Source organism: Danio aesculapii, chromosome 20, assembly GCF_903798145.1.
Source record: "Danio aesculapii chromosome 20, fDanAes4.1, whole genome shotgun sequence".
NCBI lineage: Eukaryota > Metazoa > Chordata > Actinopteri > Cypriniformes > Danionidae > Danio > Danio aesculapii.
This window is the reverse complement of record NC_079454.1, coordinates 18,164,071-18,181,720: the sequence shown is the minus strand read 5'-3', so window position 1 is coordinate 18,181,720 and position 17,650 is coordinate 18,164,071.

The following is a 17,650-nucleotide window of genomic DNA, read 5'->3' as shown; positions in this document are numbered from 1 at the left end:
GAGTCATACATAATATTAATTATTTTCCCACTGCACCATGACTTTATATTCTATACTGTACATTATTTCTGTTTAGTGACCAGACTTTTGGCTAAGCAAAGTCAGACCTTACTGTCCTAATTAAATAATTAAAAATCAAGACATGATCATATTTTATTTTGGTAAAATAAGCTTAATCTAGAAGCCAAATGATACCAAATGATCAGCTATAAGTCAAATATTATGTGTTGTTCCTAAAACTTGGATAGGTGACAAGACTTTTTGTCAGGTAGTGCAGTGTAGATTGAAAAATAGCCAAGAAAAAAATTCTGAATTTGCAAGTCGCTATATATTACATATGACTTATAATTTATAGATACGGCAGGATATCTTTAGGCAGAGACCCTCCATTCTTGTGTGAATAAATATGTGCTGTCCTTTTACAAGCAGATAATTAGCTCCTCATATTCAAGTGACTTTTATATCTGTCTATTTTATGGCACGACATCTTGAGAAGTGTGTGCTCAGCACTGAGCTTGTTACGTGGTAAGTGAAGACAGATACTTTCTTACTGTCAAACACTCCAGCAGGATCCCATACGCGTCAGGTTGGCCTGTGTTTCTCTGCACATTTAAACCTTCTAGACTGTCAAATAAATCAAATAAGCCTCTTTGTCTTTGGTTAACACCATCCATAAAATGTTCAAAGCTGCCAAAATCTCTGAGGCTTTTCCACATCTTGCAAAATTAAGCCTATATAGCCATCACATCGATACTACCTTACGTGAAATGCAGCACAAATGTCAGTGCAGCCAATAAACCAACCATCATTTTGGGAGTTTCAAACTAAATAATCTAAACAATACCCAAATAGGTAATTTGTACAAAGCGGCTTATTGTCAATTAAAGACAATTTTAATTTTAATTTAGCTTAAAGACAATTAGTTACGCTTTAAATTCATTAGCCTGCTAATGGACAAAAGAAGAATGATGTGCGTTGTCTTGAAACACTGTTAAGATTTGTTTTAAGCTTTGGATAATTTAAATAATTTAACTAATGTGTATTGTGATATCTTGCTTATGTTTACTTAAACTGTTTCCCAAACCACTATATAGTTTATTATATTGGGTGTACGCCATTTTGTAGTGGTGTTCGAATCATGAGTGAACGACTAAAATCTTTACAGTACCTCATTGCAGATACGAACCTAGGTCTACATTTTGGGGGACATTGAAATAAGTAACCACAGGTACATCTGCTTGCAGTTTTTGTTTTTGCAAACCCACCAGAGGTCGCTGTGTATACTTTTTGATGATATCAAATATACACTTCAGCCGACCAGGCCAGCTTGCTGTGGACTGACTCACTGATTGACCCATACACCCTCTTCCCTAAAACCAACCAATTGTGTTTTCAAAGGCAATCCAGAAAAAGAAAAGCCATTGTGGCCGCGTGACCACCACGTTTTGAGCCTGTTGTTTATTTATTTTATTCTATTTTTTTTGCTTTTGTTTTATCTGGTTTCTGGAACCATTATTCACCAGACTCGAACCCCATCGTCACGATCAACTTGGCTCCACATCCCAAGTACATCGATGTATGCGGCGATCTACTGGGCAAACTGGTAACACCCAAAAAACCGTCCACATAGAGGTATGCGGTCAATGGTAGCCAGTGCTTAATTTGTAAATTACGAGGTCCCGGAACAGATCAGGGTAATGGATCTGGCATGTTACCAGAGGAGAGAGAGCTGTCGCAGACAAAAGTGAAGAGTGGGGGGAGGGGTGGTGTTGTGTCACAGACGAAAGTAAAGAGCGGTGGGTTGGGGGTGGTGAATGAAAGTGAAGAGGGGGATATGGGGTTGGTGGTGATGCTGTGAACGAATGTGAAGAGGGTTGGGTAGTCGCGGAAGAAAGTGAAGAGCGGGGCAGGGCGGGGTGGGGCAGAAGGGGGTGCATGTGAGGAGGGAGATCAGTAAAATGAGGTGCCAGCTCAGATTTCAGAGGTTTCGGATCTGGATCCGGCTTGTTCTGGCACAAATTAAGCCCTGGTGGTAGCGCAATAAGGAACAGAAGCTGTAGGCGGCTCATAGCATTCGTTTTACAGATGAAATGGTGCCAGACCTAGAAATGGAGACGGGGTACGTATCCACAATGAGCCTTTGTTGATTACCTCAATACTTTTATAGAGTTTTATAGAGTCTACTTTTATAGAGTAAAAGTAGTGCGAAAAAGAACTGCGGAACTTGTCGCATGAGCTTGCATTTGAATGCAAATCTATGGGGTGAAAAGTCCAGTGTGACCGCAGCAAAGGATCTGTTATTGCACTTTTAAGCCAAGATTACCAGGTTCTCCCCACTCACAATCATCACAATAACGCAGATCCCTCACCTTCATGAGTCCCACACCTTCACGTCATTCCCTCTGCTCAATAAAACCAGTCACACCGCTGCACTCAGTGTTCGGCCTCGTCACAACAGGACTGCACTTTCCTCATAGTCAGTGTACCAATACTAGTTGCGTTACTTGCCTCATTTCCCCCTGTCATCTCCAGTGTCTGCGTCTGTGTGTGGCTTCTCCTGATTCCGAATCTGGTCATCGTTGTCCCACCTGTGTTTGGTCTTCTACGTTCCAGTACTGCCATCAAAGTTCACGCACACACACAGCAAGGACACAAACACATAGCGCACACACATACACACACACACACACACACACACACAAACGTAGCACAGACATACGCACACACATAGCTCAGGCACGCAGACACACACACACACACTTAGCTCAGACACGCAGACACACACGCACACAGCTCAGACACAAAGACACACACACACGCACACACACACACACACACACACACACACACACACACACACACACACACACAGCTCAGACACGAAGACGCACACACACAGAGAGAGAGAGAGAGAGAAAGAGAGAGACAGCGCGTTAAGCTTTGCACGATTGCAAGATTTTATGTGACATGATACTGGTAATATCCACTGCTGTATGGATATCTTATATTAATGTACAAAATAAACCCGATTTAACGTCCACAAACGTCTTCCTTTATAATTGTTCTGACACGCGGCTGTGCTGATTTAGTGAATCTGAAGTGAATCGCTGTAATTCATTACACACATGCTCTGTTTTAAAACATTTTAAACTTGTAAAACTCACTCTTTATCACGTTTGATGATGATTAATGATCCTAGCGAACTGAACAGACCTAGATTATGAGTAGACTGTTAGGTTGGGGTTAGGGTTAATGTAAGTTGACATGTACTAGCAAAGATTCTTATAGTCAGTTAAATGTCTGTTGAAGGAGCATATCAACAGATATTAAGCAGACAGTCTACTAGTACTCAAATGGACCATCAAAATAAAATGTTACCAATGACTGTTTAAAACGGTAAATTTTTTGGACATTCTTTTTACGTAAACTACATATGCTACGTATGCTGGGGTATGAATTACAAAGGTGTCTGATTTAAAGTTAATGGTGCTTTAAAAAGTCCTTGAATCTGCTGTTCAGGAACCCTGTCCTAACAGGTCCTTAAAGGAACATATTAATACAAATGTGTACCTGTTTCTGTTTGTTATCAATAGATGTTACCAGGGGCGGACTGGCCATAGGGAGCACTGGGACATTTACCGGTAGTCTGACGGTCAATTTGGCCTGCCACAATGAATCTGGCCTGCCCCTTCTACCTCCCTCACCCCTCCATCTCTCTTCAACTTACAGTACCTCAATTCAGTACCTTCAATTCACTGATACCTCTTCACATCTTCACTTACTAATCGCCACCCACCCTTCACTGGTCTTCACTTACCAACACTTACCAATCACTACAGAGGCCTGAGACTCAATATCTATCCCGGGCAAAAATAGTGTCCCAGGCCACCACTGGATGTTACAAATGCACAGTGACATCAAATTTATAAAGCCAAGAATTAAATATTGAATCATCGTAGGTGTAATGTTCCCGAGAAAACTGTCCACAATAGTCTGCTTTTTGGCTCACACTATTCACATCACTGTTTAAATTCGTTCACAATTCATACAACTGCACTTGTATGAAAACATGTGATTTTTAAAAGGAGGCATGTCTCCAAATCCAACCCCTAAACCTACCACTCACTGGGGGATGTGTAATTTCTATTTAAATATATGAATCACGTTGTACAAATTAATACAAATTAGCCACTAATACAAAAGATTCCATATTGCCATGCAATTACATAAGTTTATTTTCATTCATTCATTTTCTTTTCGGCGTAGTCCCTTTATTAATCCAGGGTAGCCACACAGGAATGAACCACCAACTTATCCAGCACAGGTTTTACGCAGCGGATGCCCTTCCAGCTGCAACCCATCTCTGGGAAACATCCATACACACTCATTCACACTCATACACTACGGACTATTTAGCCTACCCAATTCACCTGTACCGCATGTCTTTGGACTGTGGGGGAAACCGGAGCACCTGGAGGAAACATGGGGAGAACATGCAAACTCCACACAGAAACACCAACTGACCCATCCGAGCCTCGAACCAGCGACCTTCTTGCTGTGAGGCGACAGCACTACCTACTGCGCCACTGCATCGTAAGCTTTTTTTGAGCATGTAAATTCAATACAAACTTGGACTTGTCATAGTCGCTTAACAAAAGCATCTGCTAAATAAATAAATAAATATAATGTAAGTGTAACAGAGGCCAGCTAGTGAAGTGCTATGCAGGTAAACCTCACTCCTCTGACCTCTAAAAGGTGTTCTAGGTCTTCACTGGAGGCCACGGTCTTTAGCGTCCTTGTTAGAGCAACTGATTCCTATGGGAAAAGTCGCCGGTTTGAACTCGACATGGAGCGGGTTGGGTGGTGTAGGACCGGTGGGGTTACATTGGTGCCGTGACCCAGATGGCAGGGAGGTTTAGGGGGTGATTGTAACAGAGGCCAGCTAGTTAAGTGCTGTGCAGGTATACCTCACTCCTCTGACCTCTAAAAGGTGCTCTAGTGACTGACACTAGAGGCCATGGTCTTTAGCCTCCTTGTTAGAGCAGCTGACTCCCATGCGAAGAGTAACCGATTCGATCCCAGCTCGGAGCAGGTTGGGTGGTGTAGGACCGGCGGGGTTACATAAGCGAAGAGAAATCATTTTGAGGGGGAGGAAAAGTTTAGGTATTTATTTGAAGATTACGAGAGGACATTCATTAAAAATAAAATTGCACAGATGAATCTTTTATAACCACTACCACAATATTTGATATATAAACAATATCTGTACATTGATTTCATGGTGGCTTTTTTCCCAATGAAGTGTTTTGAAAAGTGCACTTTTATACCATGTTTGACATAATCTTAACTAAAATAGGAGGGTGGGACAAAGAGTAGCTCCTCCCCTTTAAAAAAAACAGCCAGTAGCAATTTGTGATGTCACTGCTCTGCCAATAAGAGCGATTACGTTCAAGACCATCAAATCAAAAGCAAATGAGAAGCGTCTTGAAGAGGGCGGGGCATGTAAGATATTAAAGAGCATTTGATTGGTCAAAAGATTTCATGAGAAACTGAAGGTTATGTCAAATATATCGTTGATCAAGACAAACTGCAAGATTTGGATGTTTATATCTTATAATGAGAATCTTGTCACTGTTTTGATGCACACTAGCTTATGGATATCATTAGGACTAACATGCTCAAAAAAGGGTGTGGTTTCACAAGGAACTTCAAACTTCTACGTGAAATCACTGCAGTCAACAAACCAACCAACTGACCAACCGACCATTTTCCAAAACAGGAAAACAGGAGACCTCACGTGGGGTGAATTCCCAGTCCAAAACGAGAGCAGATCACTGAGTCCCAACAGACAAAGTAAAGCTTGCGATGCTGTCTGGAGTTTGACCTCTTGTGTCTGAAGTGCACGCTGGGAATCAATGGGAGGGTCTGGAGGGCCCTGGGGGTCATTGTGAGCGTGTCTATAGGACGTGGTCCCATTGTGAGCGATGACGGGACTTTTTTTATAATGCAGTCACCTGTGTTTGGGCAGGTGGCTGGAGAAGAGCTCACATCTTCTCGCATGAGGGTCCTCTTTGTCCTCTCGGCTTAAAGGACTCTGCCTCATTAAAGGGCTGTTAAGAGGTTAAGGAAAATAGCCTTTTTTTGTGGCGTGAGAATGAGAGAGAGCAAAGAGGGAGGAAGGGTTGGGGGTGGGGTGAGAGGGTCAAGGTGAGGAAACACTTTACATTCAATAATGCCTCTTTTTGCTCATTTTACTGATAGTTACAGAAGGTAAAATAAGTACTCAACACATCCAAGCATGTTTTTTTTTTCTGATAAATACATTTCTATAGGAGCTGTTGACATGAAATTAACCCATATTTTGGTAAAAAAAACAAAACAATCAAACATACAAATGAAAAAAAAAAACAAAAAAAAACTAAAGTGTAATAACAATGGAGTGACACAATGAGAAGGTTTTGAACTCCTGAAATGTATTTAATAATTTGTATAAAGGGTTTTTGGTAAGGAGATCTTCAATATAGAGAATGGAGTCAAATATATTGCTCAGGTCAGATTTTTTTCCCCTAGACGTCAAGTCAAAACATCTTGACAGTTCTGTAAGTCTTGTCTCTCAATTCTGATCTTTAGTTATAATTTTCTATTGGATTCAGGTCAGGTGATTGGCTGGGCCATTCCAGCAGCTTTATTTTCTTTCTCTGAAACCAGTTGAGACTTTTCTTAGCTGTGTTTAGGGTCATTGTCTTGCTCACAAAATGACAAAATCATTCGAGTCCAGCTTGGTTTCATCTTCATCCTTTGGAAATGTAGGTGTTGGGATTGAAGCAGATCATATTCATTTACGCTGACAATGGCTGCTGATAACTACTGAGAGATTTCAGCTGTTGCCTGGGCTTTCCATGAATTTCATTTTATTAGACGTAACATCATTTCTAAACTAATAAGTTTTGCTTTCTTTGTAAATATGGTATATTTTGGTTGTTACTGACATTTGATGAGTCAACAATACCTTTAGAAATGTTTTCTGAGAAAAACGATGTGTGTTCAATACCTTTTTTACCTGCTTTATGTTATAAAAGCAGCATATTTGATCTTATTTTAGACAACACGAGTCACACAACTGTAAAAAATACAGTTAAAAACTATCAAGTACCATAAGCAAATCTTAAAGTCTTTACAGTAAAATATATATGTTAATTGTAATGTTGATATTCATAATCTTTTACTTTTATTTAGGATTTTGATTTCTATTACAGTACTTCTTTGCTCTAGCAACTTTTAATGTTAAACAAAGTTCAACAAAGGCATTTATACATTTCAGAAGTTATGTTATGTTACAGAAATTGTGTAACGAACTGCCAGTACTTTTTTAGTGTATACATTTATTACTAATTCAATATATTATTGAACTGTCCTGTTGCAGCAAAAACATATATATATATAGTTTGTTTTTTGCTGTTGAAATGATCCTGGATAATTTTAGACCCTAATGTCAACAGGATGGTTAAAATATTATACTGAATTTGTAATAAAAGTATACAATAGCTGAAAAAGTGCTGCATTTTGCACACGTGTAAAATGATTGTCCTAGGACAAACTTAACATACAGAATTCTCAGACCACACTTAACTACTACTTTAATAATCTCAGCACAGAATCATTGATAAATTGTGAAATTTAGTTTTCAACATCAAAAGCTCTCTGAACAGAGATTGAGGTCTCATAATACATTTCAAAGACATAAACAGAAAACAACATGTGAATCATGAGTCACAGACAGCAGTAATTGATATATTTCTTATTGAAAATGTAAGAGTGAATCTTAATTGCAGTGAAATCACTACACCATCCAGTAAAACCAGAAATATTGTCACCATATTTAACAATATTCTAAGTTTTACATATCTTTTGGTGTCACAAATGGGTTGATAAAGAAGACAATGTGAAGTGGATTTCACAAAGAGCAACAGACAAAGATCAAACAAAATTGAGGACATCCAAGGTGACAAAATCAATTAAACAATCATCATGACTAATAAAAACACACTTATTAGAAACCATGACACTACACAGGAAACATTTATGTGACAGCAGTGTTTTTCTTTGAGAAAAATTTGAATAAATTAGAATGTTACACATACAGTATGTAAAAGGGTCAATATATATATATATATATATATATATATATAGTGTAATTTTGTCCCATTCTTCCTGCAAACAAGTCTTAAGGTGGGCAACAGTATGGGGTCTTTATTGTCGTTTTTTCTCTTCAAAATAAGTGACACATTCTCAATTGGAGACAGATCTGGGTGGCAGATAGGCCAGTCAAGTAACTGTATTCTCTTCCTCCACCGCCACAACTTTGTAATGGGTGCAGAATGTGGTTTTGCTTTGTATTGTTAAAATATTGTATGTACATATAGTTGACCATGGTTAAGCTCAGGTATGAGATAAAATTATGGAATATCAACATGCAATCTAATAAGGAATAGTTACTACTATTTAAATTTAATCTATTTTATTTGTTGTCAATTGGGTATATGCTTCACTATGAACTGGAAATTACAAATATATTTATATAATGCTGTCTGTCAATACATTTATGAATAAAATGTTGAAAACAATAAAATTGTGAAAAAAATATAGAAAGATGCACTGAATTCCTCCTTCAATGGGCCAGAAAAGTACTAATTACATAGTAATTATTACTATAAATAGTACATTTTTGTTTAACTGCAAATAACTTTCAATTAAGAGTCTGAAAACATAACATTTATCTCACAATTAAGCTTTTCTACAAGTATATTTGTGCAATAAGCACTCAAGGGAAACCTTATGGGAAAACCTGTAATGTGTCAAATACAAAAGCCAAAAGAATAGACATCAGAATAGGCAAGAATAAATAGATGTTACACACCGTAAAAAAATCTGTAAATTAAACGTTTTTGTATTTTGTGATACATTTATTTATGCTTTTAAAGAGCACCTATTATGGGTTTTTGAAAATGACCTTCCATGTAGTGTGTAACACAGCTCTAAGTGAAGTGAAATATCCAGCTAAGGCTTAAATCTGAAAGTGCACAGTGTTTAAAACTATTGATTCATTTATAAAAGAGTCGACTCACAGTGCTTCAAATGAATTGTCTTGATAGCGAGTCTTTAGCCGTTTTGGCGTCACGTTGATACGAAAATTAAACCACGTCCAATTGTTGCATGTGGAAACCCGGGAAAATTGGAGCCTGCCCACAAACAGTATCAAAGAAAAAGAGGAAGACAAACACTGTAGCAGATCCCAGCTGAATCAAGTCATGATGACGCTGTGCTCAGCTATATATTATTGGAAGTGTGAGGGAAAGTTAGTTTTATTATCTCTACCCAAAGATTAAACTGTGAAAGTCAGTGGTTGAGGTTTATTTTTGCAAAAATATCTCAGCATTATAGCCCTCATTTTTCTGACGAGTGCTTCTGGAATCTACACGCTTACAATGGGGAATTCGTCAGCTGTTTATTAAAGGAAGGATCAGTAAAGACTATTGATGTGTGGGACTTTGTCAGAGCTCGACAGGAACTTTCACAAGTGTGCGTAAATGCGATTAAAATTGTTGCCTCCTTGTTTTCTCTAGCTTGCAAATTCTGTACGTAATTGTGTTTTGTTACTTGTAATCGCTTGTACTGTATCTGGTTAACTCTTTATATTCTCATATCACACCTAAAGCTACGTTGAAAACGCGACACGTGCCGCTTTGTTTACGGATTTAAATTCATTAAAATTCGTTTGTAGTTGCTATGGCCACCGCCAGTTGTTCCTACCAAAATCTGAGGACTGGGAGGGGGGAATGGTGGTTGAAACTACGGGGGTTTTCCAAGATTAATAACAAAATGGGAGGGTGGCAGGAGATGGGTCTGAACTACGGGAAACTAGTGTTGGCAGGTATGCTCACACATACACTATGCACTCTGACTACTTCAATATTGTTGATAAGCAGTGGTGGGCATTTCAATCTGTCTCATGCTGAATGCTGTCAAGCAATTGCAGCATACTGTCATTGGTCCAATCAGCGCAGATTAGCTTCGCGCTAAGGAGGATTTAGGAACAAATGAATTGCTTAACGAATCATATGGGAGTCGCTGGGATAATTAGGTAAAAATAAATGCATATTATAGGACAATGAAAATGTTTTTTGACCTTGCATGCATATCAACCTGTTGTTGGAGACCCTTAAAACCAAAATATGACCCTTTTTAATGTATATTAGGGGCTCTTTAAATTGCCTTATGGGACCTTGACTTTTAACCCATTACAAAGTTCCAAAAAATTACAATTTTAATAGTTTAAAGTGATGTATTGTCTGCGTTGGTGTCTTATATTACACTACAAAAACCTTGTAATAAACCATCAGTACATTTACTGTAATTTTACAGACTCATTTCTCCAAATAGAATTTCTTATACATTAATAATATATAAAATGTTGCTTCTTACTTATAAAGCTTTAAATTATCTAGCTCCTGTTTATCTAACCAACCTTCTGTCTCGCTACAATCCGACTCGCTCTTTAAGATCTTAAACTCAGCGTAAAAATGTATTGCAAAAGTGTTCGTAAACATGTATTTTAAAAGTTTTCGAAACAGTAACTATTGTAAAAAGCGCTATACAAATTAATTTGAATTGAACATTATACTATTTCAAACTACAGAAGTGTCAGTAAAAGTCACAGTTAAACTGTAGAGTTGAATTTTCAACATCAAAAGAGGACAGAGCAGAGATCAACATCACAAAATGCATTTCACAAATCTACTCAACAAAATACAGACACTGTTAATTAACAAACGAAACTTAAACGAAACTTGTCGAATCGGTCAGGCTGATTACATTTGATTAAATGATCTGGAAAAAAAGCATGGAACATGTTTGAAGCGTGTGCTATCTTGGCAAGAACGAGCATGCCAAATAAACAAATTTCTGGTCTGACGCAAACGTAGCATTACACATGACACAGGGTCATCAGCCGTACGAATAGCTTCCCGGCTTTCATCTCTATTTATAAAATTAATTAGCCATTATTTTTACGCCTTAGCATCAGGGTAATTTCCTGACACTCGAGGACTCCTTCCTGCCACTCATTAGCCTTTATTATGTGGTGTGGTGTGTTTTTCTTTGGCGAGCCCCTCATCCGCCGTGGACCACCAGCTGGAGGCACTTACGTCTCCGCCACTCAGATGCCTGGTGTCCATGGGAATCTGCATCATTAGCCCGATTCAACGAGATCATTTGCTCAGGTTGTTGGAATAATCCTAAAGAAGCTCTCACACAAGCCCCTTCCCTCTGTTTGGCATACGATTTGTTTTGCTCCTCACTATTTGGCAGGATCTTCGCCCTCCAGGTAATGTTATGCTGCTGAAGTGTGATCAGTCAGGCAATTTGAAGAACTTTCATTGAGTGCGGAAGATTGGAGGAAGAGACAGGGGATAAACACAAGCACACCCACATGCCACGCGCATGCGACAGCGACCCAACGCAGCCGCCGAAATTTGCATGGTGCTCGGGTAATACATTAGTGAACATCACTTGGCAATCTGTTCATTCCCAGCTTAATTGGATTTTAATACCGCCTCTGATCTTGTTTTCTAATTAACGGCAGTGGCTGGCAACCAAGCAGAACCGTGCAGTGAACAACACCTTTGATCCCGGCCATATGGAGCTCCTCCAAGCATTTCTCGGATAGAGAAATCCGTCACCTCCACGCAGGGTGTAAAGGTATGGGGGCGAAACAGGGGGTGGCGGGAGGGGGGCATGGCGTGGCGCAGGCCGGCGCTCCGGGTGGCTTTCCTATTGATTAATTTTCCTCACGATCGGTTGTGATCACAGATAAATAAAACATGAGCTAGTGAACTGATGCAAATAAGCCCTTGCATGCTTTAGGGAAATGTCAATTGCTTTTCTAATCTGTTTATTTCTCCCCTTGTGGCCTCCCTCTCTCTCTCTCTTTCTCTCTCTCTCTTCTGTTTTTGATGAAGACCTGCTGAAATGTATTCCTTTTCTTCCTCTGGCATTTCCTGTGAAGTACATCCTGAACTGTTTTTTGTTATTGAATGCCATTTGAAAAAGAAAAGATGCCCGGTACAAGCAATGCACTCCAGTGTGTGATCAGTATACTGTATCTTCACCTTGTGTATATTGTGGTGGTTTAAAAAAAAATCCAGTAAGAGGTTACACAATACACGTTTACCAAAAGAATGACTTTAAGAAACTTACATTGTGTCATTTTGAGGTAAGTTATTTACAACCCAGGCTCATTCTGGAGACGTACCCCTTTATACATTTCTGGAGACCGTCAAATATGTCCCAGGAAAAAAAAAATCATACTTAGGTAAAAGTACTATAACTTGCCCAAAATTGTAGAGTAAGTAGAGTAAAAGTATCTGTTGTAATTATTACTCAAAGTATGAGTAAAAAGTAGGCCCTTTAAAAGTACTCAAGAGTAGTGAGTATTAAACTGACAAAGGTTGATGCATTTACATGTAATTTGTGGATGTGTGTTAACGTAACATTCTGTAGTGCATTTAGTTTTTGCCCAGCAGGCACACAACATCATAAGATGTTAATATTAGGTAAGATTTAGGTTGTGACGTCAGGTGACCAAATGTAATGTCTAGCCAGCTTCTAAGGACAACTTTATTTTCATGTCCAATAACAATGCCAAATGACGTTGATATTTTGTTGATTTTAGGTTGTATTGGAACATCGAGCCAACATCTTAAACCAACATCATATTGACATCCAATACTGACATTTATTCATCAGATTTGGCAACCAAAATACAACATCTGATAGCCGTCATAGTGTTAACGTCCACACAACATCAAGCGGTAACATCATTAGATGTTGATATTTGGTTGATTTTAGGTTGGATGTTTGGTTGATTTTGTCGACCTGACATTGAGTTCTGGCGTCAACCCAATTTTCATTTCCAAACAAAATGCAGCGTCCCCACGACGCTGAGGTACAACGTCAAACTGACGTCATGTTAACATTCTCTACCTGCCGAGTGATTAAGGCCATTTCAGTCATCATACAGATATGGCTACTGAGAACGCGTATTTCTGCACGTGCAGTACTGCAATTTGTCAACCGCAGTCACGCGCTTTTACTGCAGCTGTAAAGGCTGCCTTTTCATAAAAAAAGAAACATTTCTGTGCTTCACGTAATAGCCACCAGGTGGCGCAAGGAACAAACGCTTTTCCATTGACTTAGCATGTTTACATGTAGATGCATGGACAGCATTTGTGTGCGATAGCTCTCGATTCAGCTCCCTCGATGCCTCGAGCAGCTGGGTTTCTTTATTTATTTTATAGATAATGTATACATAATTGTAATCACATATGAATACAACAGAAAGACATAAAACTTGATAAATTACGTGTCCACTTTTAAGGGCATAACACAATTTAATAGATCTAGATAAAATAGCCTAAGCGATATTGAAATCATTTAAAGATATACAAATATCGGATATGATAAAAACATTAAATAAAACAATATAAAACAAACAAAAGCTATAAAGATTTAAGAATATACAGTGTAATATAAATGAATTAAACCATTTTAAGCCATTTTGAACTTAAATTTTACAAAGGCCTATTTAAAAAAAAGATTTTAGATATTTTCTAAAAACAATAAACAACGGATTTTATTAATATTTTATCATTTTAAAATAAATATTATTTATAAAGTATTTGGACATGAGGATATTAATCACATCGTGCTAACAGAGCTTTTTCTTTTTTACAAACAGATTAATTAAATCATAAATGAAGACAAAAAGGAATTGAAAGGTAGTTTATGATGGTTTTGCTCACCCAAAATGCTCTGTTTGCATGATTCGATTAATATCATTGTATCCAAATAAATAATATTACAAAACTCCTCTGTTGTTTATTGCTTTTAGAAAATATTTAAATGCTGTGTTTTGATGCATGTGTGTGTGAGATACGGGCTGAAAGAGCGCTCGCTTCACAGAACTGTTGATGCCGCGAGCGGCTGGGTTTCTTTATTTATTTATTTAGGAGATAATACAAAATATGAATACAACAGAAAGACATACAACTTTACAAATTACGTGTCCACTTTTGGATAGGCTCAAAACTATAGTGTCATGTCTAGATAAAATATACTATATTGAAATCGTTTAAGGAATTAGGCTATATTGGACATATTAAAATCACATTAAATAAATAAACCAATATTAAACAAACAAAAGATATAACAGTTTAGGTATATATAATAAACGTCCGTCATCTTCTCATCAGTGACATGCATCTAAACAGCCTCTGGGTCAATGCGTGTAAAGACTTTGGACATCTTGGACACTTTTAATGCTTCCAAACAGTTTGCAGCAATTATAAATCGCCATTATGAAATAATGTGATTTAACTTCTATGTGTAATTTGATTGGACAGGAATCACAGCACTGATTTTTCTAATCAACATAGACATGACTGCAGGTTGAAGGAAATTAGTGGAGTTAAAGTACCAATACTGTACTAAAAATGTATTCAAAGGAAAGTAAAAGTACACATCTATAATATGACTTAGTAAATTACAATTCCTGAGAAAAATTACTCAATTACAGTAGTTTAAGCATTTGTAATTTGTTACTTTACACCACTGGTGCTTAATATATGACAGCTTGATATTGCCGGACCCATACATTCCCTTCCTTAAACCCAACCATAGTGGTTTCAAAAACAATCTACAATAGAAGTGGCATCATGGGTCGTTGTGCTTCTACCGCAGTGTCACACTTCTTTTTGACTTTCGTTTTCCCTGCTTTCTGGAACCTTTCTTAACCATTTGTGGGGAGCTACCTAGCAAACCATCATGCTGGAAAAGCTGTCTATACGGTGGTAAGCAGTCAGCAGTACTGGCCAGTAGTATTCGTTTTACACACAAAATGCAACCATATGTACCTGCATGGACATTTTTGCCGGTTCTCAAAAATTTTGCCCTGGGCACATTTTCCCAATGAGTCATTTAGTTTGAGAGTTTACTAAGCTTGGAATTAATGCCATGATTTTACAATTGTTTTTATTTTCTTTTTTTAATTTGTTTTGCAACAACCCCAACCCCAATTTACATTTTCAAAACAATGTTTTTTGCCCTGGATGATCCTAATGAGTAGCACGATCGACTCCCAGCATGAGGGTCGCTGGTTCAAGCCCCGGCTGAGCCAGTTGGCATTTTTGTATGAAGTTTGCATGTTCTCCCCGTGTTTGCGTGGGTTTCCTCCGGGTGCTAAAGTTTCCCCCACAGTCCAAAGACATGTGGTATAGGTGAATTGAATAAGCTAAATTGGCCGTATAGTGTATGAGTGTGAATGTAAGAGTGTATGGGTGTTTCCCAATATTGGGTTGCGGCTGTTTGTACAAAATGACATGAAGGCGATCTACAAAACATTTTGAGCCACGAATCTATGAAATGCGGCAGAATTCAGGACAAGTACATGACTTCTGTTCAGTGTCAATTTATTGTCTATATATATATATATATATATATATATATATATATATATATATATATATATATATATATATATATGCAATTTCTTTTTCTTTCATTTTTAATTTTATTGTTATGTACAATGAACAGCCTTCCGCTGAATAGTCAACTGATGTACATCATGTGCTCTGTCTAGGGTTCCACTTGAGAAACTGACATTCAAATGATGTGTTTGCCCTTCAGAAGCTAATTATTTAACTTAATGCACAATATCTTTGAGAGTGGGCCTCATTGGCCAATATCCTTATGTACTTCAGTGCACCGTCCTGTTTTAATTGCAAGACACTCTATTGTGCTGCTGCTAATGACTAGAAACTATTAGAGTGAACTCCAGATACCAGTGTTTATCAAGGTCCAGGTCTAATTCTTGACATCAAGCTTCAAGTGTGTTTCCTGAATGCTTGGCTGTCAATGAGTGAATGTTGAGTCAAATTCAGCTCTGTGCATGTACAATAAATGCTTGCAGTACTAAATAAACCAAAACCTGTATTGTCACTAACTGCAGTTGTTTAGTGAGGGTCATACATATATACATCATATAACATTCTATTACATGCATGAAATAGTCTTAACCCATTATGTTCTTTATATTGTCTTAATATATGTTTTTATATATGTTTTATCCAACATAGGCTCATTCTGAAAACGTAGCCCTATATACATTTTTGGAGATCGCAAATTATGTAACCAGAGGCACATATGGCTGCATTTCGTCTTTAAAATGAACGCTACTGTGTGGTATGATGCCATTCCTTTTCACGCTGACCAGTTGACAGCTTATCTCCATATGGACGGCTTTCCCGCTGTTACCACTTTTGTTCAGTAGCTCGCCATGTACATTGGTGGACTTGAGATGCAGAGACAATGACCATGGGGTTCGAGTCTGGTGTAGAATGGTTCCAGAAAGCAGGTAACACGAAAACAGAAACCAAAATACAATAAACAAGTGAATAACAGGGTGAGGATGTGGTCAAATCTGAAAATGTTTTCTGAACGCTTTTCTACTTCTGGATTGCTTCCAAAAACACTAACTGTTGGGTTTAGGGAAGTGGGCGCTGATCAATCTGTGCTTTTTAAAACACTATTGGTTGGGTTTAGGGAACAAGATAGGTTGGGTTATTGGTCGGTTGGTCAGTCAGACAGCTGACAGCGGCCTTTGGCAGATTCGCAAAAACAAAAATGTAAAAAAAGTAGCTCCTGGGATGTATTTGGTGCTCTTTATAAATGTATATGGGGTATATTTTCAGAATGAGCCTGGGTTGCACATTTTCATAAAATTTTAACTCTTCTTAGCCACTATAGGCTATCTTTTGAATATTTCGAATATTTAAATTTCTTTAAATTTAGAATAAAAAATATATATGGTATATTATGATACAAAGATATTTAACAGTATTTTTAGATTGTCTTTATCATAAAACAAATGAATTTGAATACGATTTACAAAGCATTATATTTTTGTTTATCATTTATAAATGTGAACTTGCAAAAGTATTAATAATTGTTTTGCAAATTAACATTCTATCATAAATGATGATGAAAAATGATCATGTTTTGTAATTAAAAGTCAAACTTATTTGTTTTATTATAGGTATATTTGATAAGTTTTAAAGGGCCATGAAACCCCCCCTCTTTCAGTTCGAGTCTACCTCAGATTTTTTTCAAAAAATGCTCTGAGGTGGGCGTGGAGCTCTGCGAGCAGAGGGAGGAGTGGGCGTGCCCAGCAGAGCAGGAGAGAGAGGGGAGCGAACAACTGTTGTCAGCTGGCTTACAAAATGAGACACTGTGTGGAGACCCATGATTTTATAGTTTACAAAGTTAAAATGCAAAGAAATGCTCATTTAATACCCTGCTACATTTGTTATTTGTAATTTCATTTACACATAACCACACTTTGTTATATCATCATAAAGATAATCGTGTTTATATAAACACTATAAATGAGGAGGATTTCTTTTTTACCTCAATTCCGTGCAGCAGGTCTCTTGCCCTGTCTATTCCAACCATTAGCCCTACCAGTAATCTGGAGGAATTTAAACATGTGCGAACACAGCAGCATGGATATAGGCGATGTGTCTGAATGGTAATGAAC